Here is a 16727-nt window from a genome sequence, read left to right on the forward strand (position 1 = left end):
AGATGCTCTCTAATTGTGCAGGCAACGAGATACTGCTAACTCCGGGAAAAAGAGGAAGTTTAGTTAAACCACAACTTGCTCAAAAACTAGAATAAGCAGGCAAAAATAATGCCTCCTGGCCGAATGACATATATAGGACAGAAAGAAAGAGATGTGTACCCAGGTTTATTTTGTGTGGTGATGAAATGTGCATGTGTGCCTTGTTAGTGTGAAGTACACATACAGAATGTGCCTCTGCTGTCAAGATATTGTGGCTTTTAATACCCGGAGACAGGACAAAGCAAAAAAGTGAATGTGTCTTAGTTTGGGATTCTGGCATTTGAGCATCAGAGATAGAGTGCTCTTCAGAACCTACATTAAAACACACAGGACTCTTAATATATGACTTGTCACAAAGACCAATTTGCTTTAAAGTGGCAGTGGCTCTTGGACTCTATCCAAAGGAGTTTTATTCCCGAAATAGCAAAATGACTTCTTTACAAGGTAATGCTATTCAAAGGATCATCTCAGTATGCGAGGAGATTGTTACAACGAGTAAATTGTTATAAGAAGGTTATGGCGCAAATATAAGGCATGAAAAAGCTGTAAAAAGCTCTTTTAAAGAAATTTGTAACCCTATATGACAATTGATTATCAATCTACAAAGGTTGAAGTTTAGGAACAAGAACAGTTCAACATGTTACACAGGGGACAGGATAGTTTCATTTGGGCTCTACACAGAGCCGTCAGCAGACACCTTCACCACGCAGCAATTGCAGATGAGACGTGTAATGGCTTCCCCAACCTACTTTACCGCTAAAAAAATTCCTTTTAACCCAAAACACTTACTCTGTACATTAAAAGAGTCTATTAAGGTAAACGGTCACCAACCTCAGAAGTCAGAGGAGGATTTCTCATCTTTTTCTTTTTAATCCTCACCCGAGGATATTTTTACATTTATCTTCAGGCAGAGTGGGAGGGGGAGAGAGAGAGAAACATCGATGTGAGAGATACACATTGATTGGTTGCCACCTGCACGGCCCCAACTGGAGCCGGGGACAAACTGCAACCCAGGTATGTGCCCTTGGCCTGAATCGAACCCGAGACCCTTTGGTCTGCAGGCCAATGCTCTAACTGCTGAGCCAAACCAGCCAGGGCGATTTCTCATCTTTGGCCTCCAAAAGGCTGTGCTGGGGAATTCCCCTGTCAGTGTATGCTGTGGCCCTTGGTCCTTGGTCCATGTTTGTAGTATGGTCTGTTCAAAGATTCAGTGAAGCGAGCTACAAGGGGCATGGTCAGCTCGTCTGGGGGTTTGTCCCTTCTGTGCACAGAGTAATACTTCTCTCTCTCCTTATGGTTAAGATCCTTTTACTGAAAGACTCCGAGCACCTCTTTTTGCATAGAGTACTGCTTTATCTAAATTGCCATTTCAGGGAAACTCTGCGAAAATATGGGAGGAGGCCTGCATCGAATTTTGTCCAAATTAATGTTTTGTTGTTTAGTTTTGTTTATGTGGTTGTTATAGTTTTGGGCTCCAGTCCAGTTACATGTTGTCTTAATAATCTTACAGCGTGTGCTGGGGATAGTAAGATGCTTCTCTACTTACCCATAGTGTGAAGGAGCCCATGAAGGACTGTGAGCGTTTTAGATCTAGCAGGGAAATAGACCAAAAACAATAGCAAAAGCTATTGGAAACCCTTTCACTCTGACCTCTTCCTTTTCTCTGCCTTATCCTTTCCTGACTCAATATCTTGGGCAAATGTTTATTGACCACTTGCTCTTGGGTGGTGATTTCCTGGGGCGGGGGAAGTTGCAAAGCTAAATGCTGGTGCCTTCTCTCAGCACAGAGCGTGTCCAGCAAGCACCGGCATCCACACTGCTGCCCACGCAGGGGAGTGTCGCTCATGTGGCGGGGCTCCGGCCACGTTGATCCTCGTGCTCTCTGCAGCCCCGTCCTCTGAAGAGTCATGTAATCCCATTAAGTGATGGATACCCAAAGAAGTCTTTGTTTTAATGTTTTATTTTCATTAACTCTAGCAAGATTTTAAGTGACCAGCCCAGAGCCTTGCCCTCAGTGCGCACCCAACAGGCATTTGTTAGTGTTAGTTTGAGATGACGTGGGCACCAAAGGAGAGGTATTTATAATCGAAGCTGACAATTATTATGTGGTGAGGGGGTTCCATGCATTATTTTATGTAATGCTTACAACAACCCTGTTTTTAAATAAAAAATATTTGTATGCCCATTTTAAAGGTGAAGACATTGAGGCAGGGAGAGATCAAGTAGCTTCCCCAAGGCTGTCCAGCTGGTAAACAGAGAACTGGCTTTCAGGTTCCCATTGCTCCGACCCCTATCCCAGCGTGGAGTAGCAGTGGGAGCTGCAGAGGCCCCTCATTTCCAGCTGGGAGTCTTGAGAGGGCATCGCTGTGGAAATGGCTTGCGCACTAGCACTGGACTACGTTGCAAACTACAATTTTTGTACCCTTTGGGTATACTTTGATTCATTATGAAAAAAAAGAGGAAACACATTAAATTTTTTTTCCCTTTATTGATATTAGAGAGAGAGGAAGGGAGAGAGAGAGAGAGAGAGAGAGAGAAACATCAATGAGAGAGAACACCGACTGGCCACCTCCAGCATGCCCCCCACTGGGGATCAGGCCTACAACCTGGGAATGTGTCCTGACCGGAAGTCAAACCAGTGACCTCTTGGTGCATGAGTCGATGCTCAACCACTGAGCCACACAGGCCAGGCAAGAGGAAACACATTTTAAACCTATTTATGGACACTGCTATTGGAAGAAATTTTTTGTGAACCCCTTTGCATATGAATATAACTTTTGGGAAAGAAAATATTTACCAATGAAATTATCTATAAGGTCTGGATATTCATGAATGGGGTATACCTAAGGTACCCCAGCAAATGAGAATTCCAGGTGGCATCTAAACACTGCCTTTGAGGACAAGTGACTTTCCAGGCAAGTGGTAAGTACATTCAGTTAAATTCATAGGTTTTGTTTTGATTAAATTTGTTAAGGTAACATTGGTTAATACTAGTATATAAATTTCAGGTATATAGCATTATAATTTGATATCTATATACTCTATTGTGTGCTCACCATCAAAAGTCTACTTTCCATCTGTTACCATATATTGGACCACAAATTCACCCTCCCCTAAGCCCCCTCCCCCTCTGGTAACCACCATTCTGTTGGTCTGTTTCTGTGAGTTTGTCTCTGTTTTGTGTTGTTAGTTTATTTGTTACTTTGTTGTTTTATATTCAACATACAAGTAAAATCATAGTATTGTCCTTTGCGGTGTGACTTAGTTCTCTTACCATAAAGCCTTGGAATTTACAGGTACTTCAGGAAACCAGGGCACCACTCTCTTATTTCTCTTCTACTCAAACACTAGCAAGTGAGACAATAAAAATAGTGAGTGGAATTTACCCGAAATATTCACCTGTAACATTATTTCCTGACCTCCTAAAATTTTTTGAGGTAGGAAGAGATGGAGTTGTGGAGGGGGTTGATTATCTCATTTGTAGTCAACCCCTTAGAGACAGAAGCTATTTCAAACTTGTCCTAGAGGGACTGAAGCGAGATTTTCCTGCCTAAGTCCTCTCCTTCTCAGTGTTCTTGCTCATAAAAAACAGCATTTATGCAAGTATTGAGAGCAAGAAGGGATTTTAAAATGTAACAAATAATAATAATTATAATAACAACAGTAACAGAGTTGATATATCATCAGGCACATACTTTCCTTCCTTTACATTAAATCTCTGTCATTGTTTTGATCTTTCTGTGCCCATCTGACTGGCAACTGGCCAATCACAAACCGAGATCTGGAAGGCACAGTATGCCCATGGCAACCTGTAAGCACACCCGAACAAAACCTGCTCCCTGCCATTTACCTCATCCTCAGCCTGCATCAGCAGTCGGCTAGTCCCAGCAAACTAGGGCTGTCCAAGTTATCAGCGCTCATCTCATGGCCTGGGCAGAAAAACAAAAGAGATGTGGGTAGTCTGTTGGGGAGACAACCTAACCTATACCCTGTGCTTTAAAACTAGATGGATTAAGAACTAGGGAAAAGTTATTTTACCTGAATTCACTGCTTAGCAACAAAGACTCTACCTCCAGAGAATGGTTACCAAGTAGCTCACTGTGACAATTACCAAACAGCTGGCCAACTAATCTACATACCCTTTAACCCCAGCCAGCGGAACAAGGGACTGTGGACAGCTCACAAACAATAGGCACACATCTAATATTTTATTTAAGAGCTGACAGAAGCCACAGCTGTATGGGTCCTGCAGCCACGTGGATTTAACTGTTATAATTTGGACATCAGCTCTCCAGGGTCTGCTGCACTTGAGGGTTTGTTGAAGCAGGGGAGCCACCCCAAATAATTTCCACCAGAAGGCTACCCTGTGGAGTTTCTGGGGAAATATTTCTTGTAATCAAACACAAAGTACAAGGTTTTGCTGGAAATGAAGAACCTATCAAGATAGTCATTTAGAGGAAGGCCAAATGAAATCTGGTGCTTTAGTTTTGTATTGATGAATGCTGAGTTGGCCTGGCTGTAGAATTTATCACACATACAATGGTTAGAACTTCAAGCACTGTTAGATGTAGACAAGTATTTAGCACCATTAGGATAGATTTAGATAATCTTGTTCTGAAAGATCCTATTATAAACCAGGATTACTTACCAAGTAATTTTTGTTCTGGACTCGGGGGTTGGGGGGGACACCAAATGAGAGCTTTATGTTTGCATATATTATTATTCCCATGCATTTCTTGAGGATTTTTACTTACATCTGAAAATACCTTCCCCTGTCTCTGTGAACCCCCAAATTGTCTAAGTTTCAGCTTGCAGGCTTACTCAGTTTCCACACACACACAGCTGTGGAAGATGAGCCTGTTGTGCATTGCCAAGTCCAGAATAATTTAGAGGAGACATCCCTACAACCGTTCCCCTTCCTGCCTCTGTGGGGACCCGAGAGAATCTATTTATAGAAAGTGGAATCATAAGAGGCCAAAACCGTCTTTTGAAAACAAACATACCAGAATCTCCACATCTGCGCCTCGAGCGATTGTTTTCTAAAACTTGGCTTCTGTTTTCCCTGTGCTGCTGTTGTGTGAGGCGTCTCGGGGACTCTTCAGAATCAGTTTGCCTTCACATAAGAAAGCCCAGCATCTTGCTTGGTCATCACATTTTATTTTGGACCAATTAAACAATCTAGTGCCTAGAACAGTGTCTGGCACACAGTCACTGTCAAGGTAAGTAGTTGATGAACGAAGGGATGAATGAATTCAGTCCCCTCCACCCGTCTTGTTCACCAAAAACCTCTGAGGAAGCTTCATTGATTCAAACTCACATCCACTAGATGAAGATTTTCCATTCTTGAGATTATTCAAAGGGGCATAAGGTTCCTAAGGAGATCCTTCATTCTTTTATTCATTGAACAAAGGTATATAAAGTGTCTTCTATAAGCAGGTCATTAATATTCTGGGCCTTGGGTTACAGTGGTGAACTAGACAGAAGTACTCATAACTTTTATCAAGGAAGGATAGAAAATAAACAAATATAATAATAAAGTTTCAAGTAATAATATATGCCATGGGGTAAATAAGTAAAGCGGAAAGGAGGAGAGAGAGAGGGAAGCAATGGGAGGACAAGTGTCTGTAAGGAGGTGGCATTTGAACAGAGACCTGAATGAATGAGGGAGCAGGACACAGGAAATCTGGGGGGAGATGTTAAAGGGGAAGGAATAGCAAGTACAAAGACCCCAGGAGGGGAATTATTTAACTATTATAATAAAAAGTCATTAATATAGGCAACTTAAAGTCTAGCATTTTTTTAGAGTAAGTGCAGAGCCCCTAAATGCATTTACTTTGTAGAAGAAAAATATTTCCAGCATGCATATGTTTCAGAAAATGTTTCTTGTAAAATCTTATTAATCCAGGACTGCTGTTTGTTACTGAATAACTTTTCAGTAAGCGTTCTAAACCTTTCTCTTGTGAGATACACTTTAAGATGCCAAGAGTCCTTTGAAACCGTGGAATGCTTGCAGGGTGCTAAAGATGCATGCATTGTGACACATCTCCTGCATGACCCGATGCTGGTGGTATTTGTGGGTTTGTCATACTTCCCTAGTAGAGTGGAAACTCCCTAGGGGCATGGACCCTGCCGTTGCCTTTGTATACTGCCCACTCCCCAGTGTGGGTCTTCCACACAACAGATGCTCAATAAATACATTTAAAAAGTGCGTACATATAATAAAATGCAAAGTATTTAGCACACAACCAAGCTGATTCCCTGCCTTACTCACAGAGTCCACCCATGGCAAGTAGGTGCTGTCTCCTCAGAAACATGCTTTTGGGAAGATTCCATTTGATCCAGAACCAGAGTTTTTTATTGTGTGTGTTTCTCTCTCCAGCTCATCATACTCCACGTGGAGATGAATTTCTCTGTGTTCTGTGGCCCGGACTGTTTCTTTCTCTTAGAATATTCTCACTGACAAGCAGAACATTGTGTTTTGTATTGGTCACAACTAGCAAGAGAGGAACAGTGCAATAGCAGAATTTGACAACCTGAGGTTTGTTTAAAATAATATGCTTTAATGGATTAAAAGATGCAAAAGATGGCCTGAAATGTCGTGTGAAGTACTAAAATCTCATCAGACAGCCTCTGTAAATGTTAATGTCTCTAGGATTTCACATAACTTTCCCAACCATGTACCTTCTAGAGGTACTTGCATTTCTTTTCTTTTTGGTACGTGCCCCTAGTGGGAACCGAACCCGGGACTCTTCTGGTCCGCAGGCCGACGCTCCCATGGCTGAGCCAAACCGGCCAGGGCTACTTGCATTTCTTTATATTTATTAATATACTGGTGATGTTTGGTGATAAAATTCCTTTTAATCAGTTTTGAAAAATAATTCAAATATCATGTATTTTCCATTAGTACACACATCTCTGGGTATTACCTACCTATTTCATCATCAAGTTAATAATCCCAATATGACTAGTAGCTACCATTTATTAAACTCCTTCAATGTGCCAACCACTTTATATATTTCACTTTTAATCCTTAAATCATCTCTGTGTGAAAGATGTTTTCACCTTCATTTTAGATATATGGAGATTGAGACTCAGAAAGCTTTATAATTTATTCAACTATTGAATAATAGAGCTTGGGATTTAAAACCTATCTGCCAGCTCTGACATTTTTTTTTTTTTTTTTTTTTTAGTTTGTCTATGTTTTTTTAATGTGTCACAAACATTTATTTTCTTAGTAAAAAAAAATTTGTTTTTGTATGAGAACAATTAAAGTCTCTGACCCTAATAAAGAATTCTTTGACTTTTCAATGTTTATTCAGCAAAATATTTATTGAGAACCTACTCTTTCTCACTACCTGTGCTAGATACTGATGAAACAGTATTGATAATGTAGAATATCTCCCGAAATGAGTTGCAAGTGTAGCTGGGAGGACAGAGGCTTATACAGTCAATGAAAACACAGTTGAAATGAGGGTTACTGTGGGGCTACAGATTCAGAGCTAAAAGACACCGATGAGGAGTCTTGTCAGGACAATGGCAGTTGAGGGAGGCTGACTATTTCACCCATGTCGTGAGGAATGAGAAGCATCCACTGGCCAGGGAAAGCCTGGAAGAATATTCTGGTCAACATGACCACAACCACAGCAGAGTGGATGAGTGTGGTGGGATTGAAAGTTGGGGCATGTCACCTAAAGTGACCTCAGAACTCAACCTAAATTGAACACTTGGCACTTCTTTTCCAACACTTTTTGACTTTTCTTTGGTCTTTCACTTTATTGCTTTCTTGATGATTAGAATTATGCATGCTTGTCGTGGAAACTTTGGAAAGTAAAAACTAGTATAATAAATTAAAAAAACCCAAAATGTCACCCTCGTCTAGTACTGTTAACATAACCATGCTTTTTTCTTCTTGACTTTTTGGAGATAATTTTGACCGTAAAACTTTGCAATAGGCACCTCTTGCTTAACTTCTTATTACAAAGCTTTATGTTAACATCACTATACTATCAAATGTGTTGCAGATGAGTCTTTGGTGCTCGCCCTTCCTGTATCTCTATCCTTGGAGTTGCGTTGTGCCCAGACCTACTGAGTAATAGGTAGGCCTCACCAGGTCTATGTCCACAAGACACCCTTTTGCCCAGTGGGCATACCTGGTTGAACCATGTGTAGATGCCTGATCCAAGTTGGGCCTATTATATCTTCTTCCCAGAAGTTTGTTACTAAGACACTGAAAAACTGAGTCATGATGGTGATGGGTTCTGGAGCCAGAATCAGCACCAAGTTCAGTTAAAGCCACATATAAACTGAAGTTATAGAGGAGGAGTGGGCATGGTTTCCTCCAGAAGGAAGAGCACAGGAGGTGTGCAGAGGACCAGAGAGAGATGGAGATGGAGAGGAGGACTACCTAATCATTTTCCTGTTCCTGTGAGATCTAACTATACCTCCTGTAGTTCATTTCAGTTAGTTAGATTCCCCATAAGTTTTCCTTAGGAAATCATTTCAATAGATAATTATCCCTTTACACCAAAACATTCTTAACTAGGGCCATTTAGTTAACCTTTTTATAACCTTTAGTTGTTTTTTTCCACTTTTTTGCTTTTGGTGTTTTGAAAAAATGTGTATGTTTTAACATTTTTAATAATTTGATGCAGCTATGTATAAGATGTTCTATAAAGGAAAAATAATTTTGATAGTTATACCTTTGATCTTTTCCTTTGTCATTACTTCTGTTGAATTTCAACTTAAATATTCTTTCTCTAATCAAAGATCAGGTAAAAATTTACCTATTTTTTTATGCCCTGGTCGGTTTTCTCAGTGGTTAGAGCATTGGCCTGCAGACCGAAGGGTTGTGGGTTTGATTCCAGTCAAGGGCGAGTACCTGGGTTGCAGGTTTGATCCCTGGCCCTGTGTTAGGCAGTTATTCGATGTGTCTCTCACATCTATGTCTCTCTCTCTCTCTCTCTCTCTCTCTCTCTCTCTCTCTGTCTCCCTCCTGCATTATCTAAAATTCAATGGAAAAATATCCTTAGGTGAGGATAAAAAAAAAATCACCTACTTTTTTGTAGGTATGAAAAAAAAATGATGTCTTTCACATTTAAATCTAATCCATATGGAATTGATTTTAGCATATTTGTGAGATGAGGCTCTAACTGAAACATTTTTTTAAGAATGTTAGGAGCTAATTAGTTATCCCAGAATCATACTTCCCTTTCTCACTGATTTGTGCTATCTCCTCGATCATATGTAAAGTTTATATATATATTTCACATGGGTTTGTTACTAGGCTATCCTATTTGTTCAAAAGAAAATATTTTTAAAAATAAAGAAAATATTTCTTGTCTGTGGACAGTAATGATCCCTGGAGAAACAGCTGGATTTAGAAAAGGATGGTGTTAAGTTAAAGGACTTAAGTTACCAAGTCATTTGATTCCTATGACTTTACCCTTTAGGACTCTGAATGACAAGTTGATATTTATATTGGATTACTTCCATCTTCTTTCTGGGCTGGTTGGGTAACTGACAATTCTGGTAATTTCTGGAGACTCAGTATAGATTCTTATATTACAGAATTTCAATTTATGATATTGCGTTTTATTTTAGAAAACACAAAACTATCCAACATTTACACTGTGTTCGATTTGAGCACCTGACAGAGATAACAAGCATATACTGTCATTTTTCTCTTTTTTGCTTCCCTAGTAAATATGGTAATGATTAGGGTCTTTCTTACCACTGAACTTGGACATTAGAATCCTTCTTTTTTTTTTTTTTTTTTTTTTTATCCTCACCCGAGGATATTTTTCCATTTTTTGTACAGATAGAGTGGGAGGGAGAGAGAGGAAGGGAGAGAGAGAAACATCGACATGAAAGGGACACATCGAGTGGCTGCCACCCGCACGACCAACCAGGGCCGGGGACAAACTGCAACCGAAGTACGTGCCCTTAGCGGGAACCGAACCCGGGTCTCTCCGGACCGCAGGCCGATGCTCTAACCGCTGAGCCAAACTGGCCAGGGCTAGAATCCTTCTTAACACAGTGCTCCAACAACTGTGTATTGCCTAGTAATATGTAATGTATTTTCAGATTAATTCTAGCAAGCAATATAAATTCCCAGGTAATATAGACCAGGTTTAAGGTGAAATAGAGAGAGTTGTATTATGGAATTGGCTGGTGTAGATTTAGGGCAGTGTTCTTAAAATTTTTTGATTGTTTTCCATAAGAATTAAGACATTATATATTTATATTTAGGCATATAAAGAGAAGAAACATTGGAACATTAAAATGTTGATACATTTTAGGAAAAATTTATTTTATGCTAATTGTGTAATACTGGAATAAAAATAGGTTAGCCTTAAAAAAATCCTTTTTATTCAGAAATAAAACACCCTGGTGTTTAATATTCTCAGAGATTGCTGTAATCAGATGGAATGATTTTTGTCCCAACCTTTTTGTGATTTATCTGAAGAGAAAAATCCAAATTTTTATTTCCCTGAAGTTAAGTAATCCCTAAAAGCTTAGAGTAAGCCTCAGTAGAAATGAACCAATATATAGAAAAAACTTTGTACCACCATCAATTTTCAGTTCAAGCAATACTCATTAAGTTTGTTGTAGATTTATAGGTTTGAGGATTATTATCTGCCCTTATGCCTAATCATTATTTAGTTAAGCCAACAACAATTCTGAGCTATATTCTGATTCTTGCGGGCTGCGTGACCTTATCCAACTTATTTAAACTTTCTCATTTGAAACCCTACAATAGGTTTATAATACCTAAAAATCTACATGCTTATAAACAACTATGCCCAATTGGATGTCTGTTCTTTTAAGAAATGTTGATAATTTCATTTATTCTTCTCTCGGTATCATATTATGTGTTCAAATAAGAGGAAGTGATGCTGAGACATATTAAACCAAGCAAAGTGAAGTGATGAGAGGCCAGAGGCAGATGGAGAGCGGAGGAAAAACATGGCAGCCTTTCATCTCCTGAAGCAGATTGTACAGCGTTCCATTTTTATCCTCTGGTTCTTTAGCATTTCTAGAATTTAATAACCATTTTTTTTCCATCCTTGTCATTAGGGTTCAGAAGTTTCTAAGAGTGCTCCAGAAGTGTACCTTGTGCTAGAGCCCAAAGTAGGAATGTCTTATTTCCAGGATGTCAGTTCTGGTAGCTTTTTCTTTTCTGGTCGTTCAAAAGTGAGGAATTCCTGAACTTCACCAGCACACCTTATTACAGAGAACTACTGAGAGATTCACGGTGCTTGGTTGTAAGATAAGCTGACATCCATATAAAAATGGTGATTGTGGCAGGAAAATCAAGTAGACGGTGATATTTCAGAAGTTCTGCTCCTACAGTCCAGAAGGTAACATATCAGACTTGGAGAATTCCAGTGAGGTGGCTCCTGACCTTGGAGTTGAAGACCATGGGGATGAAACTTGCGGTCAAGTTTTGATCATTGTATGGAGTCATTGCTTCACTGGTTGAGGATTTAAAAATTGGAAAGGTAGAAAACTTGTTACAATGCAGCATCTTAAAAATACATGCTCATGGGAATAAAATTTTGATCAAAGATAAGGGTGCCAAAAGAAAAGTCTGTCTCTTTCCATTGGCTGCAGCCCTATTCCCAAGAGGCCACCAGCTATGATATTTTCTGTTTTTAGCTCTTCTAGAGGTTACCACTATAGCCCTAAAAATCTATTTCATAGAACTTTAAATATTTATTTCTTAGCTTATAAGTTTCTATAGCTTATAAATTTAAGCTTGTCTTTTAAGTCCTTGCTGTAAAAAAGAACTGAAATGACGATTTCAGCTCTCATTTACCACCCTCTTCCTTTTCTCCTGTGCCTTTTCTCCTTTTTCTCTTTTTTCTCTTTTACTGTTCATACTTTTATTTCTTGTTCCATCAGCTTCAGCTACACTAGGTAACCACCCATGGTGTCAGATGTAACGGAGTCGATCACTTCTTCATTCTCTCCTGTCTCTTTTCCTCCTCCAACACATACCGATGGTCAGTTCCACCATTATTTTTACATTGCCAAGATTGAAAACATTTATGTTCTGAGTGGTGACTTTAAGTGTTTCATGCTTTGTCTATACATTGATTCTGAAAACCAAAAAGAAATCAGCATCATTGACATTATGATATTGTTCAATATTATTCGCTGCAGAGCCCGAGTGTGGCTATAGTGGCAATGTAATTTATGTTCTTAAATCAAGTCTACTTCAAGTAGAATATTTTAAGTTTCAAGTTCCATATTCTCTTTTCTTAGATTCCACAAACTTCTTGTAATCCTGCTTTATATTTTTGCCATGAATTTTTGTATAGCATTTTATTTTTATTTTTTTGAAATTTATAGTTTCTTTTAACTTTTCTTGTTGACATCAGAAACATAAGCCTTCTTCTTTGTACACTACCTAACAGCCAGCCCACAGATTCTCGGTCAGCTGCATCAGTGTCTTCTCCTTTCCACGTCCCTAGTTTCAGAGGGATAGCAGCTCCCACATTCACTGTAGCTTCTCTTGTTCCTTCTCTTATACTCAGAGTGGTGCCCTTTTCTCTTTTACCCATCTGTGTAATCTCAGATGCCATTCATCTTCAATATAATTTACCAAGTCTTTAGCCCACTTATGTTCTATCTTCCAATTCTTAGAACTTTTGTAAATTTCATTTTATTTTGTTGCCTTTCAATGAATTTGAGAAAGAAAGGGAGGTAATATATTTTCTAGATCCAATATATTGAATTGAAACCCCCTGATTTTTTATTTACTGGCAGACATTGATATCAAAAGGGAAAATATGAACCTGAAATTTTAAAATGTCTCCCTAGATCTCAATTTAGATAGAAAGCATCTACTTGCGTGCATGAAAGTTCTGTTTTAAATTTGGAGTATCCTTTTCATGCATTTGATCTCATAACCTACTTGGAATTAAGACACTAACTGAAATTAATGGAACTGCAAAAATATTGTATTGGCCTCATGTGTCATTATTCTACTGGGAATAGGACCTCATTTCATCATCATCAGAAGTCCAGTGTCTGCAACTTCAGAGTTGTCTGGGAACAGAGTATGGTTCTTGATGGAGACTTTAAGTGCAACATATACATTTTTTGGACTCTAGAAACCACTAGACAGGGCCAAGGGGTTTGGCTTTTATCAAACAGGGATTTTACTGGAAAAGGAGCATGTGTTGCTGTTGGCTGTTTCTAGGAGTTTCAAACTGTAGAGGAGTTTGTTTCCTCCATCTTCAAGTACAAAAATTGTCTCCTATAAGAAATAATGTGGGAATCATTTTGTAAAGTCAGAGTCCAGAAAGAAGGTGATGTTAGCTGTGGGCTTGTTATATATGGTCTGTATTATGTTGAGATATGTTTCTTTTCTACACAATCTTTTGGAGAGTTTTTATCATGAAAGGATATAGAATTTTGTCAAAAATTTTTTCTGCATCTACTGAAATGATCCTATGATTTAGTTGTTCATACGTTAATGAGGAATGTACACTTGTTTTGTGTATATGAAATCATACTTGCATCCATGAGATAAATGCCACTTGATCATGGTGTATGATTCTTTTTATGTAATATTGAATTTGTTTTGCTAATATTTTGTTGAAGACTCTATATCTATGTTTATCAAGATGTTGGCCTGTAATTTTATTTTCTTGTAGTGTCCTGGTCTGGCAATGACATTAGGATAATGCTGACATCATAAAATAAGTTTGGGAGTGTCCCCTCCTCTTCTATTTTTTGAAAGGGTTCAAGGTCAGGAATAAGACAAGGAACAAGATAAGGCTGTCTACTCTCACCTTGTTTATAATATAATGCTGTAAGTCCTAGTTAGGACAATAAGGCAAGAGAAAGATAGTAAATTTGGAAGGAAGAAATAAAATAGTCTCTGTTGCAGATGACTTGACATTATATGCAGAAGACTCTAGAGACTCCACACACAAAAGAGAACTGTTAGAACCAATAAACAAATTCACTAAAGTTGTAGAATACAAAATCAATATACAAAAATCTGTTGTATTTCTCTACATTAACAACAAACTGTCTGAAAGAGGAAGTAAAAAACAATTCCATTTACAATAGCATCAAAATGAATAAAATACTTAGAAATAAATTTAAGGGGGTGAAATATCTGTACACTAAAAACTATAAAACATTGATGAAAGAAATTTAAAAAGATGAAAATAAATGGAAAAATAGTCTGTGCTCATGCATTCATGCATTGGAAGAATAAATATTGTTAAAATGTTCATACCACCCAAAGTGATTTACATAGGCAATGCAATTCTTAAAATTTCAAAGGCATTTTTCACGGAAATAGAACAGATGATCCTAAAATTTATATGGAACCACAAAAGACCCAAATAGTCAAAACAATCTTGAGAAATATGAACAAAACTGGAGGTATCTCACTTCCTGATTTCAAATTATATTACAAAGCTATAGTAATCAAAACAGTATATGCTACATAAAAACAGACACTGAATAGAGAGCCCAGAAATAAATTCATGCATGTATGGTCAATTAATCTTTGATAAAGGAGCCAAAAATATACAATGGGGAAAGTATAGTCTCTTTAATAAATAGTTCTGGCAGCCCAGAGGTGTGGCTCAGTGGATTGAGTGTTATCCTATGGACTGAGAAGTCCCGGTTTGATTAATGGTCAGGGCATATGTCTGGGTTGTGGGCTTGATCCCCTGTAGGGGGTGTGTAGGAGACAGCTGATTAATGTTTCTCTCTCACATTGATGTTTCTATCTCTCCCTTCCTCTCTTTCTAAAAAAATCAATTAAAAATATATAAATAAATGGTTCTGGGAAAACTGGATATCCATGGGCAAAATAATGAATCTCTACTTCTAGTTACACTATAATAAAAAAATCAACTCAAAATGTATTGAGTATTTGAATGTAAGACCTTAAACTGTAAAACTCATAAAAGAAAACATAGGAGGTAAGCTCTTTGACATTGTTTTTGGCAGTGACTTTTTCTGGATTTGACACTAAAAGCCAAGGCAACAAAACCAAAATAGACAGGTAGGAGCACATCAAACTCAGAAGCTGCTGCATAACAAAGAAAAAAACAAAACCATCCACAAAATGAAAAGCCAGCCTATGAAATATTTGTAAACTACATATTTTATGAGGGGTTAATATTTAAAATATATAAATAACTCACAATTCAGCAGAAAAAAACTAATTAAAAATGGGCAAAGGACTTGACTAGACATTTTCCAAAGAAGACATACAAATGGCCAACAGGTATATGAAAAGATGCTCAACATCACTAATTATCAGGGAACTACAAATCAAAACCACAATAATGTTTACTGCAGCATTATTTACAGTGGTCAAGACATGGAAACAACCAAAGTGTCCTTCAGTAGACGATTGGATAAATAAGATGTGGTACATATACAGAATGCAATACTTCTCAGTTACCAGAACAGATGAAATATTGCCATTTACAACAACATGGATGAATCTTGAGAATATGCTAAGTGAAATAAGTCAAACAAAAAAGTCAAGAACCATATGATTTCACTCATATGTGGGATACAAAACTGGAAGCAACGAATGAACAGATAAGAAAAACAAACAAACAAAAACTCATAGACATAAACAACAGTATGGTAGTTACCAGTAGGAAGGGGAGTAGGGGTGTAGTAAAGAGTAAAGGGGGTCAAATATATGGTGACAGAAGATTTAACTTTGGGTGATGGGCACACAGTGCAATATGCAGGTGATGTAGCATAGAACTGTACACTTGAAACCTATATAACTTTATTAACTAATGTCACCCCAACACATTTAATTAAAAATAATTTATTTTTAGATATTAAAAAAACACAATAAGCGTTACCTCACACCAATTAGAATGTCTAGTTTGAAAAGGACAAGAGATAAATGCTGGTGAGAATGCGGAGAAAAGAGAACCCTTGTACACTATTGGTGGGAGTGTAAACGGTTACAGCCATATGGAAAGCAGTATGGTGGTTCCTTAAGAAATTAAAAATAGAGCTACCATTTTATCTAGCTATCCCACTTCTGGGTGCATATCTAAAGTAAACAAAATCACTATCTCAAAGAGGTATTTGTACTGTCATGTTCATTGCAAAGTTAGTCACAGTAGTCACAAGGTATGGAAACAACCAAAGTGTCCATCAATAGATAAATGAATAAAGAAAATGTGAATATATATGGGTGTGTATTTATATATATGACATATATATTTATTTATTTTATATATATATAAAATGAATTCTGTCATTTGCAGCCACACTGGTGAAGCTAGAAGGTATTATGCTAAATGAAATAAGCCAGATAGAGAAAGACAGAGTGGTGTCATAGAAACAGGTAGAACAGTGGTTGCCAGGGGCTGTAGGATGGGGGAACTAAGAAGAGATTGGTGAAAGGGTACAGACTTCTACTTATAAGTGAATAAGTTCTGAGGATCTAATGTATATCATGGTGACCATAGTTGATAACTCTGTATTGTATACTTGAAATTTGCTGAGAGTAGAACTTGTGTGTTTTTTTTTAAAAGGTAAATATCTGAAGGGATGCATATGTTAATTTACTAGATGGTGAGAATCCTTTCACAATGTATATGCATATCAAATCATCATGTCAGTTTTATATTTCGTAAATATATTATAATTTTATATATTATATTATTATAATTTCA

The sequence above is a fragment of the Molossus molossus genome, unplaced genomic scaffold, assembly GCF_014108415.1.
Source record: "Molossus molossus isolate mMolMol1 unplaced genomic scaffold, mMolMol1.p scaffold_m16_p_15, whole genome shotgun sequence".
In the NCBI taxonomy this organism is placed as follows: domain Eukaryota; kingdom Metazoa; phylum Chordata; class Mammalia; order Chiroptera; family Molossidae; genus Molossus; species Molossus molossus.